Genomic DNA, 16,400 nt, shown 5'->3' on the forward strand with positions numbered 1-16,400 from the left:
ACAAAGAAGAGGATCTGGCATTTTTCTAGAAATTTCTACAAATAAGTTTTAGGACCTACCCTTATTGTGCATTCCAGTGAAATACACTGAAGTAATGCAGTGTTGTCTAGATTTTGAGAAGTAAAAATATTATTTGGGTGGTCAGTCACATGCATGAAATAGCTTGTGTATGCAATTATGTGTTTTGTGCTTTTCATGTTTGCACTTTGCCCTGAAATAACCAAAACTTCAGCTCTTGTGACGCTAATCTCCAAGTGGGGCAGCAGAAAAAAACAAGTGCTAAACAAGCATTAGTAACTATTCTGGCAGCATTTATACCTTTTGAAAAAGGATAAAGCATGTCTTGAATTGAGTTGTGGGTGTAATGGAGAGGTTATGTAAAGAATATTATTCTCTTACAATATTGCAAAGTCAGCTCTACCTTAGCTGCTACAGATGTAAGGGTTTGCTTTTCTCTTGTTCTTTCCCTTAAAGGCAGATTCTCTATCTTCTTCAGGCAAGTTACTTTATTGCCTCTACTATCTTTAAAAGAATTTTCTTCATACATAGCCTGAAACTCCAGTGCTATAATGCAATTACTTTTGTTTGCCCTTCAGATACATTATTGCTTAGACTAAATAATCACAGTTCATTTTCTTTGTATGTTATTTTGCATCTTAATGCTTCACATTGCTCCTAGTCTGCCTTTATCTCCCATATCTCTCTAAGTAGAATAATAAAACATGAACAAGCACAGCTTGTGAACACTTCCCATGGCTAAGCAGAGAAAAATTATCTCACTGGTTGATTTCAGCATGTCTGGTATTTCTGCATTATTATTCTGCTTCTGATTGATGGTATGCTATGAATCAGATGTCATCAGAACAAATTAATTTAGATATTGGATTCCCCAAACTGGCTAGACAGTAGCTTCTCTTTTATGCACTTATTACAGTATGTACCCTGTCAGTGAAAGGGGAAACTTTTTAACCTCCTTAGTATGTGATGACTAGTCTATCCATACAATAGCAGAACCACATTGCTCTAATGGTTGCTCTTTTCTAGGTAACCATCCAGTTCATACAAGTAATAAAAAAACTTCTTGAAAAAAATGAATTTGCCTTCAAAATCCTTAATACCAACATTCTTTTTCCCAAAAGACGTTAATATTAAAATCCACACTGCTCACAAAAGACTGAGATCCATTTTAAGAAAAGTTTCACAAGCTTGGACTTTCACCTGCAGATCCGAGTCCTAGATTTAAAATATTCCCTGATATAGATTTCAGCATCAAAAGAAATTTGAGTCTTATTTTTACTTTCTTATATTAAGGCATGTGTACCTCCCTAAATATTTTGCTAGACTATGCCTCTGTATCCTTTATAAAGACTTAGAATAACTTCATGAGTCATACCATGGAGGTCCTGAAGTACCCACAGCCAAGCACATCCTTCTGTAGCTCACTGGACTGGCACTTGTATTTAGCAAAATGTGCTTTTCTTACAACAAAATAAATATTATTAAGTAGGACCTATTACACTGCTTCCCTGATCACATTGTAGCATTCAATAGCATTAAAGAAAACAATTTTCAAAGCAGTCCCATTTAAGGAACCTATTAATGTCAAAATGAAAAAAATTTATTTTTATATGAGGAAAAAAGTGTCATATCAAACAATTTTATGATTCAAGTGTGACTATATAACATTGCAGCCTTAATATTATCTAAGTTTAGACAGTTACTTAGTATTACAGTACAAACACTGCATGTTTTTCAAAAGAACTTCTACACATCTTCCACTAAACAAAACCTTGCTCCCTTGATACACTCAATAAAATAAATGGGACAAAGAGCAAAGTAGCTTACTTCAGAGATCCATCTTGTGCTATCAGGGCAAAGAAAATGGAAGTGTAAGAAATGCCACAAAGTTGCTTAAAAATAGCTCCTCTTATATCTAACAGCCTGCTCAATAGAACACTCATCTCCTAAATGATAGCTTTCAGTTCCTTCTCTGCAGTGCAATAGGAGTAAAAATACTAACCTTCAGTTTTTTAGGGAGTGTTAAAACCACAATGGAAAAAGGACCTACCTAATCTCTTTGCATATAGCTCAGCATGGCAAAAGTCATTGAGAAGTTATCAGTTTTGTTGGCAAATGGGAGAAGCCTAGTAAAAGGGATAATTTCACAAGAAAACATGACAAGAAGATGTACTACATCATTTTTAGGGATGATAGTGTGTTCTCAGATATAAATTTCCTACGGTGTGTCTAAACTGATCACAGAAGCACAATGAAAGATAAGCATTTGTGAATCAACACTTCAATGGCTCGCTGACTTTCATAACAGGAAAACTTTAGAGACAGATTGGAGAGGGGATTTTAGAAAGAAGTTTAGTATCACAATTCACCCCCTTAAAAGCACAGCATCAGAATCACCTTTGTCATGAGATCACTTTCAGCCTACAGCTCTGAGGGTGCAGGCTGGACACAGAGCAGCTATCTGCTGCTGTGCCTGCCAAGGAACTATGGACAGAAATTCTTCAGTTCAGGTTCTGGTGCTGAAACCAGGGAACACAGACCTATATCATCCAAAAGCAGAAATCAGGAATGAGTGTCCCTGCATGCTCCCTTTAGGAAACTGGCAGAAGACCTATAGGCAAAGTGGTGAAACAGAGAAGCCCATATGATACAAAAGGATATCAGCAACATTAGGCATGAGAAATTCCAGTGAAAAAGAGATTGACCAGCTGGAAAGGAATGCAGGAGTGCCAGACATGGAGGCTGAAATGGACACCCTCCAAAGCACCTGATTAAGGAAGCAAATGGTCCAATCCCCAAGAGCAAATGTAGAATCCACCTCAGTCCTAGGAGGACAGAAGCTAAAGGTCACTTACACCAAGAATCATGAGTTAGATTGGATTTCAGATTCACCAGCCACCTGGTTATTATCTCGTACAGCAAATTTGTAATGATAGTAGTAGTTTAACAATCCAAGGAGAGAAGGAGGTTGAAGAATTCAAATTCACATAGTACATCTTGTTGAGGAAGAACAGAAAGGGAGCATGGATGAATCCACTTGTTTTGACGTTCAGACCAAAAAAGAGAAAGAACTGCTAAGTGACTGCAAAGGACATGAACAAACTCAAAGAAAAACAAAACAAAACAAACCCCAAACAACATTTCCACTTTGGGATTTCCCTCAAAGTCCAGAAGGATCAATTACATAATGTATCTGTGAAGAGTAAACTAGAGCACAGACCTCAGTGATAATATAGGTCAATGGCTAACATCTTTTATCAATACAACAGGAGACAGGATGAAGAGGAAACTCCTGAAATGCTTTCTTGAGGAGTAATAAGAGTGGATAGGCACTGCTTTCCATTTGGCTTCAATTGACAGAGAATGAAGAGTGAATGGGAAGATTAAGTGGTAATGCAGTTGAGATTGGTCACAAAAGGACAAAATTCTTGAAAGTTAGATTAGAATGAAAATAATTCAAAGGAAAAGCAGTGCTTTTTTAAGAAGGCAAATTCAGTGAAAGGACTTGTAGTTAAAATTTCCTGGGAGAGTTGCCGAAGGTGAAAAAGAAATAAGAGTGAAGTGGTAGCTCTTTAACAAACTAATTTACCCAAAGGAGAAGAAAGGCTTCTGATAGATACTGAAGAATATTGGCATTTCTTAAGCATGTTTTTCCTGCTTTCTAAATTTCTTCTTTAGTTGAAAGGTCAAAATAAATTGGTTTTCTGTTTTAATTGGTGCACCAGTAATAAAGGATTAAGATCCTGCAAGAAAGGATGAATGCATTTATGAATAGTTGAATAACCTAGGTATTTTCAAGCCCACTGAGTGAAATGAACTTAATCTTGAGGTATACAAAATCAGCAAATGATAAAATATTAGCTAAAAGATGTCTACAACAGTGACACAGCTCAGAGCAGTAGAGTGCAGCAATCCCTCATTTCCCCACTTACTCCATGTTGGCTCACACTGTGGGGCAGTTTTTCTGCATGTGAAGGGGATTCCTTTTGGATGAAATTAAATCAGAAGATCTGTTCAAAGTGCAGCAACAGTCTCTAAAAGGAACAGAAAGGTCTGAATCAATGTGTGATCTGCAGCACAAGCAAGTCCCACAGTAAGTACCAAGTGCACATGCACCAACAGAATGCCCTCAAATCACAGAGACCTCTTGTGTCCTTCTGATCTTGTACCACTTAAAAGGCTAAAGGTCTCAAGGTCAGTAACCAGTTCACACAGATGCCCTCAAGCTAAAGGCATTTCTTTATATCAAGACCTCCTATGGTTGAATATATTTTCTTCTAACTTCAGCTGCTGTATCCCTCTTCAGCACTTTTCTAATTTGCTTGTCTCACCTGCCTGCCCTGCCTTTTTTTTTTCTTTTTCTTTTCTTTTTCTTTTCTTTTTTTTTTCTAAATTAACAATCATTTCCCTTTTCCATCCCTCCTTTCCCATCAAGTTCTTCAGTCTCATAGAAGATTCAATACATTGCAGTCATAGTACCAGTTCATGGTCAAGGGTCTCAGCTGTGTCGCTTTGTGTCCCTCAGTTCCGCATCTACTGTTAGCTGTCCCCAAGATTTTGAACTTCAATCTGTCCAAATGCAAAACTGCAAATCCTCTCTCATTTATCCTGCCTCTTTCTCATACAAAGAAACAACTGAGACATTGAAATTCATAATTTCAGGGTGTCTACTTGATCATTTGCCTCCACCACAAGACTTAAGATACCATCTCTTCCATTCTAGCCAATACCCAAACACAAACTTAGGAAGCAACAGGCACAATGTGTTGCATTTAAGTGAACAACTAAAAAAAGACTTGCTTTGATGGCAAAAGGCATGAGAAGACCCATGTCATCTCCACTAAACAGATGAGAGTATGCTCTGGCACTTGCTGAAGCAACACCAGGAAGCCTGGTGGAAGCAAGAGTCTGTAAAATACCATTCCTTTGGCTGTCTTTGAGCAACATGTATGACAGGGATGTTTTTTCCAGGGCACCGGAGTAATCATAAAGTAAATAAATATGCATACCTATACTCTAGCTTTTGGGTCCTTGGTACAAACTGGTGGTTTTTTACCGATCTACTCATATTGCACCACAGTAGTTTTTCCTGTGTGACTCATAATTATACAACTTGTGAGAGCTCATTAAGGATGGATGAAAGCAAACTGTAAAGGTGAAAACTAGAAGACAGAATTGGCATTTATCTTTTAAAAGGCAAAAGAGTGGCAGTAAAGATCAACTTACCTTGAATCCTTTGAAAAATATCATGAACTCTACCAGAAGAGATAATCAAACAAGCTATTTGTAGGAAGCTGGAAGATGCCCATGAGATCTATGAGATGCAAAAGCAATGAGAAACCAAAACAGGATAAGGATGACACAAGGGACAATGCAAATAAACATCAAATAATAAGGGGGGCAGGAAATTCGAGAGACATACAAAGAAGGGCTAAAATTGACGCCATTCAAACTGGTGAAGAGAAAGTAAGCACACAATAATAAAATATGAAAACACTTGATTCAAGCCTACTGATAATAAAACAATAAACAGAGAACTTACAATGAAGGACCTGAGAATCAGTATGTCAGGATGTCAGTAGAACATGGAAACTGGACCAGAAAGATCTTGCAAGGTTGTGCAATATCCATTTGAAATTATTTAAAATAACTTTTTTAACAGACATACCAAGAATGATGCACAGTTTAAGCTATGTTGTAGCAAAGGGTGGAGCAGTTGACTTTTGGAAACCTTTTCCTGAAATTCTCTCTATAATTCTTTTTAGATTTCCATGCAGAAACTATTACACACTGTATGTATCTTCACAAGATGGCTCAGCTTTGTTGAGGAAATCCTTGTACAAAATGCATTTAAACCCCTTTTAAGTCCACTCTCTAACACTACACATATCTAAGCCACAAAATTAAAGAAAAATCAAAAGATGGTAGAATACATTAAAATTTTTACTTTATTATGTTTTGTGGAATATATTTTTGCCATGCTTACTTTATGTACAGTATTTTGCTGAGTCCACAGACAAATGTAAATAAGAATGTTGTTTCCATGCAACACCTTACAGATGTCCAAATGCAGCATATCTGCATATTTTTCCAAACACTATTAATAATAAAAAAAAAAAACAAAACCAAAAAACCCAACCCAAACCAAACAAATAAAACCAGAAAAACCCAAACAATTCCCCCCCCCGAAAAAAAAAAAAAACCAAACCCACAAAAAACTAAAAAGAAATAAAGAAGATTATAAGAGATGGAGAATGAAGAATATCTGAATTTTCAGTGATTGCCCTTTTGGTTGTTTTAGGCATCATAATTTGTTCTAATAGTGCCCTTGAATCCAAACAGAAGCATATTTAACATGTAAGTTTCAAGACTTATTGCTGGCTTCGTTATTCCGGAAAATGTATGTGCACTTGGTTTAAGAACTACACTTGCCTTGACTGTTTCAGGATTAGGATAAAATAACTAAAGTGATCACCAATAACTGACAGTTTTATCGGATTGCAAGGACACAAAGTGCCTCTTTCTAGTCTAAATAACTGGCATATTCTATATCTGTGGGGTGCTTTTTGTGGAAGAAGTAGTAGAGCAATGGAAAAAGCATAATTTCTTACTGTGCAGACAGTAAGGCAGTTTCAAGAATAAGTTGTTCTGTAGTGCAATTAAATATGCAGGAAATTATTCAGATACTTCATTTACTTATATTCCTCAATACTCACAAGAGAAGGGTGAACGGGTCCATTTTTAGATACAGAATGGAAAACAAAAGGAAAAAGGCCCAGAAAACTGGGCTGACAATAGATTGAGAGCAGTCTGTTGATGTTCTTTTAACAGAAATGAAACCCCAGAAAGCACAAATCCAGTTGTGAGTAGAGTATCACTGTGCACACTGCAAAATAAAGATATCCATAAGCCATAACCAGACCTAAGTGCAGCAGTCAAATAATAAAGCAAGAATTACTCAAACACAGAAAGGGCATCAAGCTTTCAAAGACATAATATATAATATTTGATCTGCCTGGTTTGCAAACCTATAAACTCATCTCACATATTCCTGAAAAACAGGTCCAAAAACCATGGAAACTTAAAAGTGTGTCTTGGATTACAGAAAATATTTTCATGCAGCATCAGTAGTGGTGCACGTATTCCTTCAGTCAATTAAAACAGCAATAGGAACACAGAATCATTGCAACTGGAGTGCACCACTGGTGCTTGACTTATCCAGCCTACCAGGTGCCCACAGCAGCCACAGCAGCTTGCCCAGGACACTGTCCACTGTGAACTCTGACTGCTTCCAAGGTCTGGGACTCCACTGTCTCCCTGGGCAACCTCTTTCAGTGCCTGATCAACTTCACAGAAAAAAACAGGCACCTTGGGTGCACTTTACTTAAATTTGAAAGCTAAGGACTTTGTCTCATTTTTTTTCAATACAAAAAGAGAAAGGGAACAGAACATATTGTCAAGGCTTAAACCTGGAATATGCCAAACTAGCATGAAGCTCATACAGTGAAATGAAGAGGTCCCTACTGCCTGCTGCAAGGGAAATCATGGGTCAGGTGAAAGCACTGAGATTTCTGCTGGCCATTTCTTGTCAGTATTTCAGCAAATACATGCAATATAATTTTCAATATCTGAGTTTTAATACCTTAACAATTTTTTAAAAATAATATAAATGTGACAAAGGATGAGATCTAGTGCTTTGCCATTTTGCTTTTCTCCCTAGTGAAAAATCAACCCTATAATGACATCATGGTCAAATTTGAAGTGTATTAGAAGCCCAAAAGTTATAATATTCACACAGAAGAGGAGACCATAGGCAACCTGAGTTGATTCCTTTATCAATTCAATTTTATTTATCCTTACACTGAGGCTGCCCAGAGCTTTGAAGTTTTCCTCTCAGATAGGTATTGACTTTTATGCCATGATACAAAGCCACAGATAAGTCCTAATTTAGGTTGGTACTACCTTGCACTGCATCATGCACACTTTTCTACAAATGTTCAAGAAGGTACACCTACCAAGTCCAAAAAATGCAATATGCAGACTGAAAAGCATCCCAACGCTACATTTCTGAACTTATCTTTATAAATCCAAAGTTTGCAAACATTCAGAGCTGTTAGTCCCCATCTTTACCATAAACAATTTATATGATAACAAAAAAAAAATAGAAGGAAAAATGTGTTGTTAACCTCAGTTCCCACAATCAAAGCTTTCTGTCTCCAAGCTCCTTGTTGTCAACACCATAAAGAGCTTAAAGAAATCAATTATTTCAAGAACTTGGACATTTTCAGAAAGGCACCTTTTCCAGAGCATATTTTCAGATTTTAATTGCATATTTCATTGCTATTTCATAAGCACAACACTGACAGATACGGTCACATAATGCTGAGAATCTGCACTAGTATATAGCACTCTAGGAAGACAAGATTGCATTGGCTGAATCTTACATAACACACAAGTTTTCTTGAATCTGACTCCACAGTATATTTCAAGAATGTATTTAACAATTGCATGATTAATTAAAGCTGCCACTGAATGATATTAGAAAGAAGAAAAAACTGCAAACTAACCAGTAAAACAAATATGAACAGGAAGTAAATAAAGGACTACAATAAAACAAGTAATATGGTACCGGAATCCTAAATGCTCTTGTGCCTCATAATCTCTGACATGCACTGTTTTAGCACATTTCTCAAATAAATCTGTTATCTTATCTCTACAGATTCTGAGATAAAGTATATGCAGTACCATTCTGAGATTAGAGTCCAAGTTCACATGTGTAAGCAATTAGATTGAATCAAGAGTAATAAACCACAATTTTAATAGGTACACATTATATGGCTGTTTTTTTTTTTTTTCTTTTGCATTGGTATATCCTACAGATTTCAGTTTTAAGTAATGAAAAATTATTATCAGGTCCATCTGTTTTCTTATTCCCTTTGGCAGAGGCTAAACATAGCACAGAGGTCTGGGATAGATTATTTGTTGTTTTATTAGGTTAATTTGATCTTGTATTGAAATTAGCATACATCAAAATTAATGGCTTTTTAATGACATGCTAATGGTTAACTAGAAGTACTGAGAAGGGGTGAAGGCCCAGATTTAAAAATTATTTATATGACAAGTTTTTCAATATTACTATACATAAAACTGGGAACATGTGAAAAAAACGAAAGAAAAGAAAATTTAAACTAGCTTCTCTCTTCCTTTCATTCGGGGAATAAGAGGAGAACAGTAAACTACAGAAATAATATTTGCTTTTATCAAGTCTGTAAGTATTCTCTCTAACTCCCCTTTTCTCAAATCTTTTTCCCAGAAAATAAAATAAGGACTGAAAAAAAAAAAGTGAGTACCACATCAGCATGATAATTTATCTACAAAAAAAAAAATACACAATGTAATTGTCTTTTTGATACAAGTTCATTACTAAATTACTGTTGCAAAGCAGAAAAAGCACATTACATTCCCTTGCACGGACCCAATTAAAATACACAAAGGAAAGGAGCTAGAAACAATTTTTTTTAAATGGCAAAAATATTTTAAAAAGGGAAGTCCTTTATGCCATTTTCCTCAGGAGTTACAAAAATTAATTTAAAAAATTATTGAGATAAAACCATTCAGGGACAAAAAAGGTCAGTATTTGTAAAGATACTTAGAACAATGGGATCCAAAGGAGTTTTTTCCAGACCTCTGCCAATATCTAAAATGAGTAATATATATTTTACTTTTATACAAACATTTAATGTTATGTTGTAATGATATTGTTTCACCAATTGAAATACAATATTTCTCCATTGCTCTATAATAAGTGTGATCATCTAATGGCTGATATAAAAAAATCCCCAACCAAACAAAATCCCATAAATCCCTAGAGCTTTAAAACTAGAAAAAAAAAAATTTGGATTTTGATGTATTAATTGTTCATTTCTCACCCTTATTTACATCATTTATCTTTATGATTTTCTGCTGTTACTCCATGCTCCTTTAACCCTGTTGTTTCATCCCTGTAAGCCCCTTTCCACTGAGCTGTAACTTGGGAAACTCATTGCTTGTTACTTGCTACTGGTTACTGCATGGTTGACCTGCTTTTCATTCCTCATTCTTACTTAGCAATGACCTTGGTATTGACTAAACTTGCTGAGTTCAAAAAGCTCTCAGTAGGTTGGCTTTGTCTATATTTGAGACCTTTTGTGTGGTTTTTGGTTTTTTGGTGGGTGTTTTTGTTTGTTTGTTGGCTGCTTTTTTGTTTGGCTGGTTTGTTTTCAGGTTTTTTGTGTGAAATCACCTTTATTTCTATGTGTACTATAGATTATGTTCCTTTCAAATACAGTAATTAACAACCTCTACACATTCCACAGTAGTTCTCGATCAACTCTATCATAACATTTTCTTCAATATTATTGCATGTTTTCAATTTTGTTAAAGGTAGATTATTTTTGATTGATGTCTAACAGCAGCCTAAAATATAGACCATTCCAGAACAATTACATAACTTACACAGCATTCCATAACAATTAACAGGAACACTGAGCTATATTCAATTTTCAAAACACTTCAGTCACTTTATGCAGACAGTAATTCCAGTCTGACTAATGACATTTCTGAGTCATATATGCTTGAATAAATGGCTCAGTAAATTCAACAGCCTGCATGTAAAATGTCCCCACGCTGTGTAGTCAGCAAGGGATTTCTGTTTGGAAATTTATATGCATACAGACAATGACAAACACTAATGTGCATTAAGGCTTTTGACACAGCCAGCCATCTTCCTCTGTGGAATCTGAGGAAATTCTTTGCAAGAGAAAACCACTAGATGGGTAAAAAAGGAAGGAAAGAGACAAACACGTTTGACACCTACTGATCAAACTAATGGAAAAGGAGCAAATGCAAAGGCAGTGGAAGCAGGGACAGATACCATAGGAAGAGTAGAGGAATGCTGCCTGGCTATGTAGGAATGGGGTCAGGAGGGCCAAAGTGCTGCTGAAGTTTAAGCAAGGAATGTGAAGAATTCACATTCTTCACAGGCATGTCAGCCAGAAAAGGCAGGTCAAAGAAGACGTGCCCCCACAAGCAAGACTGACAATCCAGTCACAGTGGATGAGGAGAAAACTGACACTCCACACATTTTTTTTGCCTCCAGTCTTCACTGGCACCATCTCTTCCCACATTTCTCCAGTGGGTGGACAGCAGCATGGGCAATAAAGTAGGAAAGTTCCTCCCACTGTAAAAGACAATCCAGTTTCTGATCACAACAACAGAGTTCTGAACACAGTTAAGTCACCAGTGGGACCTGATGACACACATCCCTGAGTCCTGAGGGAACTGGCTAATGTAGTTGCCAAGCCACTCTCCACGATATTTGAAAATCAGAAAGGTGGTGAATGCCCCATGCCTGGAAACATTCAAGGATGTCAGGCATGTTGGGTCTTTGAGCCTTGCCTAGATGAAGATGTCCCTGGTCCTTGCAGTCAAGTCGAACTAATTAACTTTTAAAGGTCCTTTCCAACTCAAACTACGCTAGAATTAGCCCTACACTGTAAAATTTTGTTGAAGACTTGGGTGAGGAGATGGAACACCCCTCCTGCTCTCCAGCAAATCCATAGATGATGCTAAATGGGAAAGATAAGTGAGGAGCTGATAATGCTGAATAGCAGAGCTTCAGGGAAGGGCAACAACAATCTAACAATTTCCACCAAGACACACAAGGGAAGAATGATGGCATGCATGTAAACAGGCTGGTAAAAAATTTCCTGAGCACCAATCCTGCTGAAATACATCCAAGGCTTACAGCACTTGGCAAATTAAAAGCGTGACCAAAGAAAATTTCTATCTCCCTCTGCTTGGTCCTGATGAGGTCACATCTGGAATACATGGACAGTTCTGCATTAACTCCACCCCAGCTCAGGAGTGACTTAATACCAAAGAAAGTTCTGTGCAGGGCTACCAGGATGGTGAGGATCCCAGAGAATGTGATTTACAAGGTGATGTTGGGGGAGCTGGAGCTGTTTAGTCTGGTGAAGATGTAGAGACGGGGACACAGAACACAAATTCTAACTACATGGGGAACAGTTACAAAGATGTGGAGCCTCAGTTATGACAATATAACAAAGGTACATCACCACAAATTGCACACTGCTAGTCTGAGGGTGAACAGTAGGAAAATCCATTTTTCTAGGAGAGGAGGACAGTGTGTGAGCACAAGGTTGAGAAACACTCCATACTTGGAGATTTTCAGGGCATCAGCTGAACTTGCTCTGGTGTTCATGGCACTTGACACGGGAAGCTGGGACAGAAGACTTCCAGAGGTTCCATCTATCAATATTGCCATGAATATTTGTGTGCAGAACAATTAATTGGAAGAACCTCCACAGACTTACTGCTATAAAAGAGGCATATGCTTTTGCAAAATGCCGCTTCCTGTAAGATGAAGCAATGTAGAAATGGAACAAAAATGTGGCTAAAGAAATTAAAGCTTTGCATATAAAAAAAACAAGGTTTAAAAAAGGAAATTATTTAATTTAGATGTGGTATGAAGGTGGTACACAGCAGAAAGATAAAACACAGCAATAGGTGGAGCAGAGAAAAAGCAAGTACCACAGAGAGTTGTCATATGAAAATGAAAGCGAAAAACAAAAGTAATTAAAACTTGGGGGGGGAAAGAACCTAGCTATGTAACTAATTTGTAGAACTCCATGCTAAAATTCAGCACTAAAGCCCTGTGATTCAAAATATAAACCCAGGATTAAGTAATAGAAATTTGAAGCTGGAAAGAAAACCATCCTGTTACAATTTCAGTAACCAAGCATTCACTAACAGACTTTCTGAAATACTCCTGCAATCTGTACTGGCCACTGCCAGAATGTAGGGCAAGACAGTTCACTGGTGTCCCTGGAAAAGGCTTTGAAGGGTGGAAAGCCTCATATACACAAAAAAAAGGTTCAGTGCAGCCTCCTCCTTTTAAAAGGTTGACAGCACTGAAGTACCCATGTGACAAGACCCAGGAGTTTGATCTTTCCATTTTTCAATAATAATAAATCAAGTGGTGATACAATTTACTCTACTATGCCTTTTGAATTCCAATTGGTAGAATTATGCCCTGTTAGCATAAAAACAATACATTATTACTGCCAAGTGCTATTTATCATTTCAGATGCTAAATTCTTAGTGGTATTAATTATTTATAGGGCAAAGCCAACTCTACTATTAAAACGTAGAGTAAGGATGCAAAGTGTCCTTTCATGTATACGACATACAGAAGTGTCATAAATCTTCCAACTGGGTATTTTTCCAGTTTAAACCCATCGAGTTACATGAACGTATCAGAAGTGCTTTGTGCTGTTCAGTTTAAGAAAGCCACCTATTCACTAGGTTATACAACATGCTTTGCAACAAGATCAGATAGTTGAGATTCACAGAAAGCATCTTGCATGAGCAGACTCCAAAGGCCTACTTTTGGACCTCACTTTGCAGCAGATAGCAATAGCTGCCAGCTGAGGTAGAAGCTTTTGCAGGGAAGAGCACACTGTGCTTGCAAGTATAGTAAACACACACACACAAAGCACTTTCCATCAAGATGACAAAGCATCAAAGTTTTCTTCATAGACAGAGGAATGGCATTGCTTTAATTAGAAACTATTGGTTACATAAAGTATTTGATATTCTAAACCATGATGGAAGCTATAAAAAATGAGAATCAGTCTGGCTTGTACATCAAGCCAGGTGTCTTTTTAAAGTTTAAATAATTCTAAAGGATGTTATCCTCTTTAAATAAGCAGAAGCATAATCAGGCAACAATTTCTTTCTAGACAATAATATTTAGCTTCAGCAGCAATTACAATCTAGAATAACATTTTTAAAACTAGAAACTGGAGAAGGTGGAAGACAAGTCAGGGAAGAACCCCAAATTTATGCAAAGGCTGAGAAAAATTACTACTTTATTACCTTATATTTATATATAATTTATATTATTACATTGTACTTCTGTAAGTTTCAGTGACCATATTTTTTTAATAACTTTCAATTTATTTTTTATTTTCTGGTTAGAAATAACTACAGAGTCAAAAATATATGAGTTGACTCTAGATCAGGAGTGAATAAAAGTACCCAAGAATCCTAACAAAATCTAGTGGTTGCACTGCACAATGTAACTCAGCAGTTTTCATGAAAATAAACATATCAGTAAACAGGTTGATCATGAACTAACTTTTCCTATCAATAATGTTATTTAAGAGATTTAATTAGATGTAGAAAGAGTAGTGCAGGAGTTCAGTTGTACAGTCATTGGAACATGATGACTGTAAATTCCCTTTATGCAACGCGTCTGATTCTTCTGTATTGAGCATTTTACATATATTATAAAAAGCAGATCCTCATATTAAGCCATTTAACAGATGACAACAACACTGTAAGGAGTTTGGAGCTATGATTTCAGCTTTAAAGTGGCCCCAGCAGTTGAGTTTGGAAAAAATGTACTCTTTTGTACCTGAAGGCAGGGAGTAAAATTTTCTCAGACTGATGGCACAGGGTGAGAGGTTTTTGTGTGGGTTTTTTTGGTTGGTTGGTTGTTTTTTCAATTGGGCCAGTTATGAGACAATCGAGGCAATATAAACCAATTAAAGACAATAAGGGTTTTCACAAGAAAAGATTTCAACATAGTACCGAGAGCTCAGGGAATCTGAATTGCTACATCCTGGGGAAAAAAGTAAAATTTTCAGAGATTGCATAGGCCGTGCATCCACAGAGGTACAGGTTTTCCTTGCCAAAAGAACACACAGCAGCGTTGCATAAAGATCTCTAATGGTATTCACCTTTTTGATGAGATGGTGAGTTATCTCATAGTCTTCATAAGTGAGACAGTACATCTAAAGAACAAATAACTTATCCCCCTCATTATGAGAAATAAATTGAGCTCTTTAAGTATTTTATTTTAAAACTCATTTTCAAACCACTGCGTATGTACATAGTTGAGCATTAAAGATTTTTTGTCTTACTGTTACTCCTTTGGGAATAAAAAGAGAAGACACACCCCAGTATCTCCACTGGGGCATCAACCCCAAATTTATATCAAAGTCATTGGGGATGCAGAGGCATGAGTGGGTAGATGGGTGCTCAAGTTCTCAATTTTTTTCCTTTTGAAGGGGTTTTTTGTTGATGTTGGGTTTTGGAGAGTAGGTGTTTTTAGGGTTTTTATTACGTTTGGGGTTTTGTTTCTTTGTCTTTAAATATGTTCTACAGTAGCATGAGTCTCTTTCTGCATCAGATTATCCATTATGACTTTTAATTATTTTCCAAAGACTTTCCTTCAGGTTACCATTCCTCAACCTGTTGCAAAATCAATTATTTTTGTCCCTAGCTAAATAACTTCTATTCAAGTTTTGATCTGAGTCTGGGTTTTGAGTTATGTTTGTGTATTTTAACATGGCATTTGTATGAATGTTTGATCCACATGATATTATAAGGTACTGTTAGCAATTTTTCATCCTCAAAAATGTTCACACATCCAATGTATATGTTATGCCCTATATGCAACTAATCTCTGGCATCAACTAAAGATCATCTAATAATAAATAAAATAATAACACTAATAATAACTACTAATAATAAAATCACTGAAGAGATTATGAGATCCATTTATGCTCCAAGACTAACTAGACAGTTTTGATACTGGTAAAGGCACCTTTTCTTATTTCATTTTATATTGAATAGGACAGACTAATGAAGAATTAGATCAAAAGCCCTGAATTACATTGATCACAATTATTTTATCAAGCAGCATGCAATACTGCATTTTCCACAGTCTCTGTTATAAATGCTGCACGGTGGGCCGGAGAATAACTGCACTAATGCAGTACCTTGCTTTCCTCAAGTCTCTTTTGGGTTTGTCTTGAACTATCACAAAGAGGAATTCTTTGCTCACCTGAGGGCAGGGATCATTAGGATGACACCAACAAGATAGAAATCATAAACTTCCTAACACATATCTGAGTATCTGCATAGCATGAATCTCAAAAAAAAGAAAAATAAAAGTCTCTTTATGTACCAAAGTACCTTTATGAAACTAACAGAGTATGCTTTTATTTTTTCTTCTTAAAAGGAGAAGAAAAAATAAAAAATTCAACAATATTGGCCACAGGAAGAATTTGAGCTATAGAAAAGAACTTTAATTAAAAATTATGCTGCTCCCTTCCAGTGCTTTTGAGAAAATGATATCCTGTAAAACACTAGAACAATTATTTTTGAGCTTGAAACCAACTACATTATGTTCTGCTTGTACTGTATCATTGTAACTTGCCTGAAGCATGCAAAATGTGAGCATTGATCACTTACACAGGTTTCCAAGACATTATTTTTTCTCTGTATGTTATTTCATAACAAAGTGAAGGAGC

General features: G+C 36.4%; 1 protein-coding gene across 14 annotated transcripts in view; it reads right to left on the minus strand.

Annotated features, from left to right (window-relative positions):
* SGCZ (sarcoglycan zeta) overlaps window positions 1-16,400 on the minus strand; it is a 455,810-nt gene that overhangs the window by 174,774 nt on the left and 264,636 nt on the right. For 3 of the 14 annotated variants that reach the window (XM_059844760.1, XM_059844759.1, XM_059844762.1), the window contains exon 4: window positions 3,951-4,052. The exons of 10 other annotated variants lie outside the window; for them this stretch is intronic. The gene's annotated coding sequence lies outside the window, so the exon portion shown is untranslated. Of the gene's footprint in view, window positions 1-3,950; window positions 4,053-5,244; window positions 5,333-16,400 lie in introns of all 14 variants that reach the window. One more of the 14 variants, XM_059844758.1, reaches the window with a different exon arrangement.

The sequence above is a fragment of the Haemorhous mexicanus genome, chromosome 4 (assembly GCF_027477595.1).
Source record: "Haemorhous mexicanus isolate bHaeMex1 chromosome 4, bHaeMex1.pri, whole genome shotgun sequence".
In the NCBI taxonomy this organism is placed as follows: Eukaryota; Metazoa; Chordata; class Aves; order Passeriformes; family Fringillidae; genus Haemorhous; species Haemorhous mexicanus.